This window comes from Numida meleagris, chromosome 2 (assembly GCF_002078875.1).
Source record: "Numida meleagris isolate 19003 breed g44 Domestic line chromosome 2, NumMel1.0, whole genome shotgun sequence".
Taxonomy (NCBI): Eukaryota; Metazoa; Chordata; class Aves; order Galliformes; family Numididae; genus Numida; species Numida meleagris.
In genome coordinates this window covers 102,298,464-102,310,804 of record NC_034410.1, presented here as the reverse complement: position 1 = coordinate 102,310,804, position 12,341 = coordinate 102,298,464, and the positions used below count along the sequence as shown (strand labels likewise).

The 12,341-nt window shown below is 42.0% G+C and overlaps 1 protein-coding gene across 7 annotated transcripts in view; it reads left to right on the top strand.

The window, feature by feature from the left end:
- ZNF521 (zinc finger protein 521) overlaps positions 1-12,341 on the top strand; it is a 230,577-nt gene that overhangs the window by 179,265 nt on the left and 38,971 nt on the right. The window lies entirely within an intron of this gene.

The window sequence follows — 12,341 nt, the reverse complement described above, 5'->3', positions numbered from 1 at the left end:
ATGTATAAGAGTTTAAAACAAAGGTTTGCAATTAGTGAATGTATACATCTATAGGTGCAGCAGTGTGATGTGTTCATGTTTTACCACACACAGTGGGGAAAGAGGTGTACCAGGAGAACAGGAGTGCAGCGATGAATAGAATACCTGTATGTGCAAAGCACATGTGTGTGCAAAAGGCATGAGCATTGGTTTATTGCCCTATTGCACAATACCTTTGCAGTTCCAAGAGACACATCCATACTGAAACATCTTTATCTTTCGTTCTTCTGTCCCATTAAAAGTGTAGAATTGTTTGTCCACAAAGATCTGTCTTTGAAGCTGTAGTTCTGATTTGACCCTGGGGACCCTGGGTAGCCTTATTTCATTTAGTCCTTAAAATCCACCCGTCTTGGTGACAAAGGGCAGTCCCTGGAAGGGAAGTTGTGGGATGAAAGGGGGGAATGCTGGCAGCTGCATTTCTAGTTAGTTCTCAAGTCCCCTCCTTTTGGAGACCTGCATTTTATTGACCCCGGTTCATTTGCAGAAGAAAAATAAATAGCACTCCAGAACTTACATCTTCGTTCAAAACAGAGTGGAAGAAATTGAAAGGAGACTGACAGGAGTGCTTAGCATTGTGGATATCTATATTCTGTCTTGCCAAAGGGTAAATAGAGGACATTTGTTTGTTCATCAGCTTCCAAATCTCCTCTCTCATTCCCGAAGGGGGGAGGGAAGAAAAAATAATTTGGAGAAGTGGGTTCTGAATACTTCATATTCTCTTTTGCCCATTTCTAGCAGAGCCAGGCATGAACAATTAAATCTAGGGCTTCCCTGTGGTCTGTGAATAACACAGCACAGTGCTAACCATCAGGGCACAAAGGCAGACAACAAAAGGGGCTTTTTTATTTTTTGTTTACCCTTCAGGACACTGTTTACCTTATCACTGAAGGGGAAGTTATCATCTCATCCCTTTTGGAAATCGTGGTGGGCTGATTCTGCACCTCCAGGTGCCGGGCCTGCTGATGATGGAGTGAGCACGGCAGCCAGGGGTGAGGGAAGCCAGGCAGGAGCTGTTGCGCTCTCTCCCGCCTCGCTCCCTCTGTCTTTCCCTCTGTCTCTTGCTCTTTCTCTGTCAAACCATTTTCTCTCCCTTTCTTTCCACCGGAATGATTTTTTTTTTCCTTCCCCCTCCCCTCTAAATTTACTTCACAGCAGATTGTCTTGTAGTAAATCACCAAAAACCCAAATAGCACTAAAGCATTCTGATACAACATTAGCATTTGCTTAACAAGCACAAGATAAACATTAAACAAAGAACTGCATTTCTTTATTAGAGGCTGCAAGATACATAATCCATGAGCACAAGAAACATGGGACCCAGTGGATATGCAGATGTGTGTTATTTCATTGGCGCTGGGCGGCCTTGTTAGAAAAGGTTTTCATCTGAAGGCTTGGGGGTGGATAGTTGCCTGTCCCTGGTGGGGCTGTAACTAGATACAGAGACTGTTGCAAGCTAGGCTGGGCTCCCTGGTGGATGCGCTGATTGGACAGCCCGAGGAAAACTTGGGAAGCATCAGGAAGTGAACTCAATCACCTTGGGGATGAGAGGGTAGAACCAGATGAAGGCATTTGACTTCTTTTGTAACTCCCACTAAGGACAGATTGCCAGCGCGATCCAGCCTCCATAACTGCAAATCAGGCCCTTTCCCCTATGCCGATTTCATTAGAATGGCCAGCATGGTGCAACGAGGAGGGAAAAAAAAGGTTAGACACAGTAATTTTACAGGCAGGCGGGTACAAAAAAAATCTGCATAATTAAGCAGTCAAGGCTGCTAATAGGGGAGTTTATATGCTCTGGGACCAGGCAAGGGCAGCACATATGGATATAGCACTGGATATTAAATCTACGGCATGCAGACTTACTTCAGGGCCCTTAGAGAAAAGGCTAATTATAGAGAGAGGAATTGTGTTTACTGGTCTGTCTTGGGCAAAGATGTTGAGAGAAGTGCAACCAAGTTTTGCAGTTAGACATGAACAGTCTGTTAATAGAGATATCAAAAATATGTGCTTGTGGTTGCTTCATATCTAATCAACAGGAAATCACAGATTCCGAGACCCCCTTCTCTCAGTTAAATAAGGAGGGGAAAACACATACATATACATATTCCGGATGCAGGATGTGAATGTGTTCATTATTAAATTGCTGGAATTTAATCTGAACCGAGCTCTTTATCATCAATAAATTATATTTAGCAGTTTACGCTAGTTTAGCTACTCCTGTTTAAAAATGTCAGCGCTTCTGGGTATAAGCTCCAAGTCAGCATTTAAATATAAATGGATAATATGAATGGAAGTTGCAACGGGCAGAACTGAGCGGTTAGAGAAAGGGTATGTTTATGTAACAAGTCCTGACGTGGTGGACATTAACATTTCATAATGCAGATCAAAGGTATGGAGAAGACCCAGGAGCCCTCAGTCGGAGGCCCCTAGCAACTGCCTACTATACTCCATGAGATGATTTCTCCAAATTAGAAAGACTTAGACTTTTCTTTATCCGTCTAGATAGATAGAGATCGATTTTTTTAATGCTTTAAAAAGTGATTAGCTTTTTTTCTAGCTCCCTGCCCACTCCCCAAAGAAGGAAGCTTCTCATTTTACTGAATGGTGAAGGCTATCTAGGCAGTGTCACAAAACAGTGTCCCACATCCATGACTGTTAGGAGAGGCCAGTATCTGCTGGCTATTTTGGTTTAGCATTTTTGCCATTTTTGGCTTTTATCTTCTTTGATACATCTTTGGATGTAACATACCGAGCTGTACCACCATGGGCAGCTCTGTTCTGGAGCCCTAGAAGCAGGAATGTCGGAAGTGTGCTGCGTACCCGTCAGCACCTCCAGAGTTCTGTGTGATTTTGAGGCTTTACGGAGCATGCAGGAAGAACCCTTGGTTTGGCTTCCTTCGTGGCATGAACGGGAAAAAACAAACCAGCATTCAGGGAATTTACAATCTCACATAGGTTTTGTGGGGGTTGCTGTAATAGCACCACAGTAACATGCAGTGATACAGAGAAACATGGAAAAGCAAACCCAGCCTCAAACACTTGCAAGGGTACTCTGAGTGCTCACCTTGCAAATGAAAGAACATCTCTAATTTGGTAAATAGCTGCAGGCTGACTTTCTAACAGTGACATAGTATCCCAAGCCATAAAGCAGGTGAGCTCAAAGGATGCCAGCCGAGCTGACTGTGATGAACATGCTCTGGTTTGCTGGATTTTTTAGTACTGTAAAGTGAGCCATGGGGAGGAGTGCGGGAGTCACCTGGGCGGCTCTGCTCTGGAGGGGAACTGGTAGCAGTGGGCAACAGAGGGACAGTAGTCCACATTTTCTTCATATTTGGCAGAAGATAACTGTTTCTACACATTTCATAAGAATAAAGTTGCATGGAGGATAGCATCCCCAGAGAGGGAAAAACAGTATGCTGAGATTCAGACCGTTCTGAACACTGCAGGTTCTGTGGTGGAGAACAGAAAAAAAGGATCTGAGAGAGACCTTCCACGTGTACATTCTTGGACATAAGGTCAATCAGCTGGGAAACACAAATCCATAGAAAGCAATCTTTGTCATTTTCCAGTTCTGCAGAATTTTTTTCTTAATTGTAATCTTTTGGTAACTCATGTTCATCTTCTGCTGATGCCTCACTGTGCTTCAGTTTCTTTTCTATGTAAAACCACTTCACTTACTGATCATTACAAGACATTCCTGCTTCTATGTTCAGATGTGTAAACTGAACACAGAAACAAATAGGCATGCATATGTGTGCACGTGCTCACTTTTCCACAGTCAACAGCAGTTAAAGGGATTAGTGAAAATCCTATTCCAGCAATCTTTTCCATATGTTTTTGAGCAAATCTGCCTTAAAACGTCTGCAAGATGTCTGTAATGATGCTATTGAAGCATCAGTATTGTCCCCATTTGGGGAACAGTTGTGTTAGCAGTTCAAGCATCGATGACAGAAAATTGTGGAAGGCACTTGTTTTTAAGGCTCTTTCAAGAACAAGTTGCAGTTGCCAAAAGACGGAATAACTTTTCACTAGTGAGGAGCAAGTGGTTAACCTGTCAATAGTGGTGATCTAATGGCAGTCTCCAAGCTGTGCTGTGTCATCAGCCAGCTGTCAATCCCACCAGTGTGCTGGAAAAGCACTAACTGTTGTGATAGTATCAGTGTGAAAACTGTTAGGAGAAAAAAGTAGTCCCTTGGTGCTGCTTTGTAAAAGATAGGTCGAGGATCAAAGTTCAGCTTGGCTTTATTGGATTTCATTTTTGCTTGCATTGCTACCTGTTAACGCATTACTAATTGTGGCCAGTTGCAGCTGCAGTTACTTTGCTGGTAAAAGGCAGCAGGCAAGAAGGCTGCAATCTACTTCAGAAAAGGTATCTTCCAGCTTCGCATTGGAACATCCCCTCTTCTCCCACGCTGCCCCATTAGTCTTGGGTCAGGAGAAAAATGTCTGCTGCTCCTCATTCAGGTTTATTTTCGAGACCTGCTTTGGCTATGCTTTGAGTAATTTGAGACTTAAGGAGTAATTCTGCTGAAGTAGTAGCTTAAGCATCATTTCTATATACAGGTTGAAACGTATCTTTCGTTGATGCACATCTATCCATATTACTGCTCTTCCTCCTTCTCTTTGTCCAGTACAGTTCCTTTGTTACTTGGTCGGTAAGTCCTGAAAAAGAGCAGAAAGTATTTCTTCTCTTTTAACTAGGAGCTTAAAAGACAGAAATATGTTTGTTTAGATGGAGTCCAAAGTATTACTGGCATTAGAAGAGATATATAACTAGCAGACAGCTGTCAGTGATGTTCTCTCAGCTTTCCTCCACTATTATTTTTGGCTCCTTTTTGCTCCATTGATCCATCCATTGCCATCTCCAAATTCCACTGCTTTTTACTTCTCATCATCTCAAAGACCTCTCCATTTCTTTCCACATTCATAGCCAGTTCTCTTGTTAGAAGCCAAGTTATATTTCACTTTAACCGTGCTGCATTTCGTCAGATGAGACAAAAGCAAGCGCTGAGCTAAGTTTCTGGATACTGATTTATGCAGTTTATTTAGTTACTTGTGTTACTCTTACATTTTCAAAGATTTCTATGTAATCATGCCTGTGCTCCCTTGTTGGGACTGCTGTACCCATACCTCAGTGCTTTTCCAGCACTTACAGCTTTGAACACCTACTTCTGCAGTCAGGGGCAATGTCCTGTTATCTTTTGTCACAGGGCTCTTGTGCTTTGAAGAAATGCTGTCAGTTCGTCTGCACAGCTCTACCCTGTCCAGCTGTGTGTCCTCTTCAAAATCACAGTTCTGCCACGTTTGCCTGGAGTGATTATTTGTGTGAGAAAAAATCTACAAATGCTCATGTCCCATTCCTTTCTGGCCACTTGTCCCTGCACACAGAGGTTCCCTGGGCCAAGGCAGCCCTGCTGGCACGTGATGCAAATGCCAGGAAGGGATTACAAGGACAGCTGGGAGTGCATTCTGCTGCTCCTCTCATTCCTTTAAACCCTCACAGGATATGGCCATGGAACCGCTTATCTGCCCACATCTCTTGCGCTTTCTTAGACATCCTTAGATGGTCTAGAAAAATATACTTTTAAGACAACTTAAGTGACTGGGGGTTTAGGATTTGGCAAAGCTTATATGAGCAGCAGGATTTGGGACCTGATTCTGCAGATACTCAGAGCATCTTACAAAGTGAGGAAAGAGGCAGCAGAGGCGAGGCTATATTTATCCTGGTAGGCAACACTAGGGACATGAAAACAATTGACCCCTTTGTTTCTATTTATCCCCACTTTTGCAACCCTGCCAGGCCTAATTTAGCACCTATATTCACCTTCCCTGAAGGCAATGCAGTCTCTGACTTGGCTTGAAATTCTTTTCCCAGAAACCTTTATGTCAGACTGTACAGGGAGAGATTTCTTGGAGAATGGGTGTGTGAGCTGGGCTGCATGGTTCTTTCATTTTCCTAATGCTCCGGGTGTATCTCGGGAGACTAGCAGGCTGATTAATGCATTGTTCTCAAATGTCAAAAGGACCTCTGGGCACAAAGTGTCGCGTCCTTCAGAACCACCCAACTTCTGCAGAAGAAGGAGAGGTGCAACCACGAGGAAAATGTCAAACTGGGATTGAATAGCTGTAAGCGTCATCACCGCTGGTAAACAGGATTGCTTATTTGAGCGGGGTAAAACGAATGCTAAAAATATGGGGTGCCCATCCAATTCGCCAATTCAACAGCTGCTGAGCCAGGGAGTTTTGTCGGCATTTGTGACACATCCTGCATTAAAAAATAAGGAATTAAATAAATAAAGCAGAGAACGTACAGTAGATACATTTTACTGCCAGAGTGGAACTTCACAATCCTACCAGGGGATCTTTTTGTAATGTTTGTAATGTGCTGCTATCGTGCTTTAGCTGAGAAAAATGTCACTGCTGGGCTTTATTTTTAACAGACTTTTTTAACATCAATTAATGCAAGCAAATATAGTGAAGCAGATCTCACTTTTTATTTATATTTGAGTGAAAGCAGAGAGGGGACTTAGGGGAACAGCATGCATGAGCAGGGGGCCAGAGGGGGCAGGAGGGCAGTTCAGTTGCACTCCGAGCAATTCCACAGTGGAGGTGGATTTTTTTTAAAGATATGAAAAAGGAGATGGATGCCCAACTTCCATTGGCTGTCACCGGGGCTGAGGAATCATGTTGCCTTGCAATGTATCATTGATGTTGAGTCTTAAAAAAATACACTGCAAAATATGCAACATTAGTTATCCAACAGGAAAGACAGTGTGTTCCACTGGCATTCACTCTGCAAAAATCAGTTGACCTGTACGTGCTTAATTTTTATCATAAGAGGTAAAATGCTCAGGTACCCCTAAGAAGTGGTAATTGTAACTTAGCACATGAACTTGATAGGAGTTGCATCATATTATATTTCCCTCCTGTTTGAAACCATTATACTTGCATTGTTTTCTGTCTCGCTCATGTTTCCTTGACACGAATGCAGCACGTGCAAGATTGTAGGCCAACTCATAGCTTCCGGCATTGATGTGTTTTGCACTATGGGGAAGAGATGTAATTGCAAACCTTGGTAATGCAACACGCACTTCTTCAACATGGGCCTTTCGTGGAGTTAAAGGTGACAGCTACCTGTTATTTTCCAGGTATTGTTGACTTATCATGTGGCAGATGCAGGCACAGAATGTGTCATTCAAAGATAACGTACTGTACCTAATGTAATATCATCTTAACACAATGAACTGAAGACAAAACAACAATTTTAATTTGGAATTTTCCTGCCATTGCCACTTTTTACTGAGGCTCGCAGTGTGGTTTATTTTCTGAGTAATGCTGCTGTTCTCAGTGCATCAGCCAAGTCTCTGTTTGCTATAGCTCACTTCTAAGTTTTTTTCTTCCCTTCATAGCCAGGTTGCTGTTATTTTATTTTTTTAGAGAGAGGAAGGGTGTGTCAGTTGCATATAGAAAATGTTGGAAAGAGGAAGGGGTAGGTAGCTGGCTTGTGAACATGGCTCTCGGTTCCATTGCTCCACCCCAGTTTGTTTGCTACTCTGCGGGTATTCTTCATCAACTATTATTTTCAGTTCTGATCTTTGGCTTCTAGTATCCAGCTGAACTACAGAGGCTGCCCACCTTTTCTGCCGTATAATTTTCAAGGATTTAACACAGCATTTTTTCTTCTTCTCCTCTGCCATTTCACATGTGAAGTCTAGCAATCAAAGCAGACTGAACATGAACAAAATATGCTACTTACTTTAAAAAGTGTCACAGGGTCAAAATCTGCATGCTTCACTCTCAGTAAAGTACATTGCTGAATCTGACAGTGGGCTCTTGCTGATCTGAGTAACACACAGCAGAGAAAATGGGTTTGCCTTCACTCTTCTCACCATCTCCCTTCCCCCTCCCCCCCCCAACTTCTAAAATACCACAATTATTCCAAATATGATTAGAGGAATAATACTCCTCCTTGATCATTCTTTCTGCTGATAAAATCCTGACTAGTGTTAAATCCCTCCACCCACCTCCAGGTGTAATAAATTAAAAGTTGCTGCTTGAGCAAGGTGAAGAAGGCAATTGAAGGAGGATAGAAGATATATTTTAGCTGCTTTGCATTTTGGATGCTTGTTTTCCTTGTTCTGTTTGAAGGAAGACTGACAAGTAAGCATGATGTGACTAGCACCATCAGTGAGTACATAAACCCAGGGTGTTTGGTTTTAAACAGTGTCAAGGCTCAAACTAATGGCTCTCGGGCTTTCAAGAAGAAGAAGAGAACAGGCAAGTTAAATGTACATCTTCTTTTAAGAAAAACTTTTTGTTTTTAATATGATCAGGAGATTAATGCTGTTGCAAATAAAATCCCGTGGAGCTAGCTCTCATTATATGATCAGAGTATACTTCAATTTTAAAATAGTAGCTTAAATGAATCTGTTCAGAGACTTTATGACAAATTGTCATAAAGTTAAGAAATTAAAAATTCACCCACAGCATCTTTGTAACTCCATATGATAGCTGTAGAAATACATACTCTATCACTGTTTTGCAGACAATGATGTCTGGAATTGCTCTGCAAAGAGCGTGGCTGTGTTCACTGACAGTCTTTTTTCCCTGACTAAATGTGAAAAAAACCTGGGTCCTCGAGTACTTTACGTGTCTCCTTTCATTCTTCTCCTTATTCTTCAACTGTGTCAATACTGCGTGTGGATAAATAAAATATCATCAAGAATGCTGATATCATCTTCCTTTTCCCCTTTCCCTCCTCTAACTTATAATAATGTGGGGCAAAGGTCTACTTAACATAACGCAGTTACGATAACTAGTACATTTGTATTTCTGCTATGATGAGAGGTCTGCTGTAGTGAGACTCATCCACTGTTGCTGCTTCTTCTCAGCAGTGTTAATTATTCTTCAGGCTCATGTAGCGTGTGTATGGAAACACAAAATAAGCGATCAGGGAGTTGGATATTTTTGGGTTTATTTGTTGTGTCAGTGACACTTCCACTCTGACACAAACTCACAGCACAACACTCCTGATCTGTAATGAGGTTGTGTCCCATGACGTATATTAAAAGCACTAAACAGTCCCTTGCTCATTCACAATCCTCATTTATCTGAATTAATTTTGTGTCCCCCATTTCATTTGGGTAAATTAAGTTTCACAGTTTCACAATTTGATCACAAGTCTCACAATGTTCAGTGCTTCCTTTTTGACCTGAGTCTATGAAACGATGCTATTGCATCAAAATCTCAGGCTTTGTTGATTGAAAAAAAAAAACCAACAACAACAAAAAAAAACCAGCAACAACAAGAAAGACTTCTGTTGTTACAGAGGAGCCCTCTGAGAGATAACTGCCCCAACTTGAATGTGTAGCCAGAACTCCAGGCATACGCTTGATGAAATCTCATGATTTTGAACCCGTTCACATGATTTTGCCGCCCTTGCATCAATAATTTTGGTTTCAGTAAATTGTTAGACCCCTTGTGCGTGTGTTGCAGGGCTCAACTGGGTCAGCTTTGGATTGTGTGGAGGAGCTGTGCAGTTCCTTGGGCAGGGGAAGCACAGTTCTCCTGTGAATCTTAATGGTTTGCAGGCATAATTGAGTGGGGATTATGTCTCCGTTCCAGTCTTTCGCGATCTCAAAAGGGGATTTCTCTGAGATGTGTGACTGCTGCGTAGCGGGTGGGTGGCCTGCGCCATCCTGTGCACGCCTCCTGCCCCAGCTCGAAGATGGCCAGAGCCCAAAGCTGGCCTTGGCAGCGTGGTGGAGCCCTGCCACTGCCCAGCGTGTCCCTGCGGAAAGGCTTAGGCCAACCGAGGAGCGATTTCTGGTGGCAGGAGGAGAGGAAGTGTCACGCATGGCTCTTGGCTGAGGAGCCAGGCATGGCTGGGTGAGCTGGCCCCACAGCCAGGCATGGGGCTGCAGGAGCAGGCTGGGGGTGGGCAGCTTGGGGCCGGCTGCCCTTCACCTGCTGGGCCTGGAAGAGTTGAGGTGGCAGCAGCCGGAAATGTGTCGGCAGTGCATTTCAGGGAGAAATGAAAGAGGAGAGGGGCAGCTTGGCTCCTGCCCCAGCACCCTGGGAAGGAGGGAGATGGCAACAGGCAGTTTGGAAGGATCTCGAACCAAACGCCTTGTCTTTTGACCCCCTCTGCCCTGCTCCTGCTAAGTGTGATCTGAGTCCTCCTCCCACTCTTTTCTTTTTCCCTGCCTCTTTTCTTTGAAATGAATCAGCACACACAAACCCTGCACGCAAAGAAAATGAAGTGGGCCTTTTGGAGACTATTTCAACAAATAGCAAACATTGCCAACAAATGCAGTCTTGTAAGTTATTTATTAGAGTATGTCTTAATAAAAGGATAATGCCATATAGTGGTCAGCCAACTTTATCTTGCTGTTACAATCGTGTTTTTCATATTGCATTTCAGATTTCCTCAGAGTCTTACAAGTGTGTTTTTGGTTTGTCAGTGATGTTAATCACCTCATAGTCATTTAATATCATGCTATCAGCTCTATAAGTTTTATCTAGAGAGGATATACACTGCTCTGACAGCCTATACATTTATTTTTCTCAAAATAGTGATGTATTTATTTCCTCTGGTGATATGATTTGCTGCCTTCTAGTTGCAACCTGCTGTTCTTTTTAATTGCTTATTGGTATTAATTATATACTAGTAACATTGTTGGCTTGAGACAGTTGGCTGCAGAAATACATCTATCATTATTACCATTGGAGCTGTACTAAATTATCCAAGCTCTGTCCTAAAATGAATGCTTGGTGTTTTTATAGTGAAATGCAAAGAAGTTTTGAATCGAGACTTTCTTTTGCCTCTTTCTCTTCAACTAAGCTTCGTGCCCTTGCCCTGCTTCTGCTTGCCACCTCTTCTCCTCCATCACCTTTCCTTTTCAGCTTACCTCTCATCATTCTTGTTGCTACAGCATCTTCTCCCTCCCCAACAAACCCCTATAACAATTCTTTCATTTCTTGCATTTTTCTCTCCTTTGCCTGTCAATCACACATCTCTGTTCAACCAACTTTTGTCTCTTCTCTACTTTGTTGTTTTTCCTCTTTTCCCCTTATTATTTCATGTTCATAACTTTTTTATCCCACTACTTGAAAGTTCACTGGAGAGTGAATTTCTCTACTAGAATAGTAGAAAACAGAATCTTTGCTTCAGTGAGGAAATAAGTTTGATGAGGAGTTGCAATATATTTGTTCAAGTGGCATATAGAATTTTATTTAAAAAAAAAAAACAACCCACACACCTGTTACTGAATATAACAAATAGAAGAAGAATAATTGGCGCTCATTATTCTCTTATCTGCAAACCGAAGAACTTTTAATATTGAAATCCCATCAGCTGTTTGTTCAGCTCAGTGTGAAATCTTAGTACCAGCAGAGAAAGTGGGAAGGAGAGTGGAGTAGGTTTCAAATGAAGTCTGGTCCTTTTTGGATATGTGAGCCCAAAGCTGCTTGCATGTGCTGTAGCAAGATCAAACATAGACGCAAGGAAATGAAAATTGAGCTTTCTCATGGTTTCCTAAATAAAATAGCAAACTAAGTCAGATGAGTAATAAAAATAATAATCTATATTAAACAGAGCTTTATCATTATCATACATTTTTGTACAAAGAGATCTGCCCTAACTGGCAAAGCAGTTTGCTCGGGTGGAAAAAATCTAATTAAATGCCCAGTTATCAGCATAGACCTGAGGGTCTTAACAGCCCGAACCACTTCATCCTCCATGGTTTTTCTGAGGGCTGAAAAGGGGCTGCTTGGGGAGGAGGTGGAAGTTGAGAGAAAAGAAAGCAGGATGTTAGTACACCCCTAAATGAGCTTAAGAACTGGATCAATAACCCAGCAACTGCTACTCATTTCAAAGTGTCCCTTAACCATATAAGAAGATACCAAATTATCTGTGACTCATATAAATGCATTTGGATTTGGACAAAAAAATATCAATAGTATCTAACATATTAAAAATACAGGAAAGCACTGTTAGTTCTTCCTTCTAACAGCTGAAAATATCCAGTAATCCATGACAGCACGATTTTATTTCATTCTTTCTATTCTTTCCATTTTCCTTATTTTTCTCCCCCTTTGTGGGTAGGATAAACAGCGTTTCAGCACTTAGAGACTTTATCTTCCAGACATCTAATGGTTTCATGCCAAACAAAAAAAGAAGGCAGCCCTGACCTTTTCTCTACACTTAGAACAGAAGAAATACCTGATGAGAGTTGTTTACAAAACATAATTTCTACTGATGGACCATTGTGGTGTAGAATTAATATTGAAGCTTAGGTTGT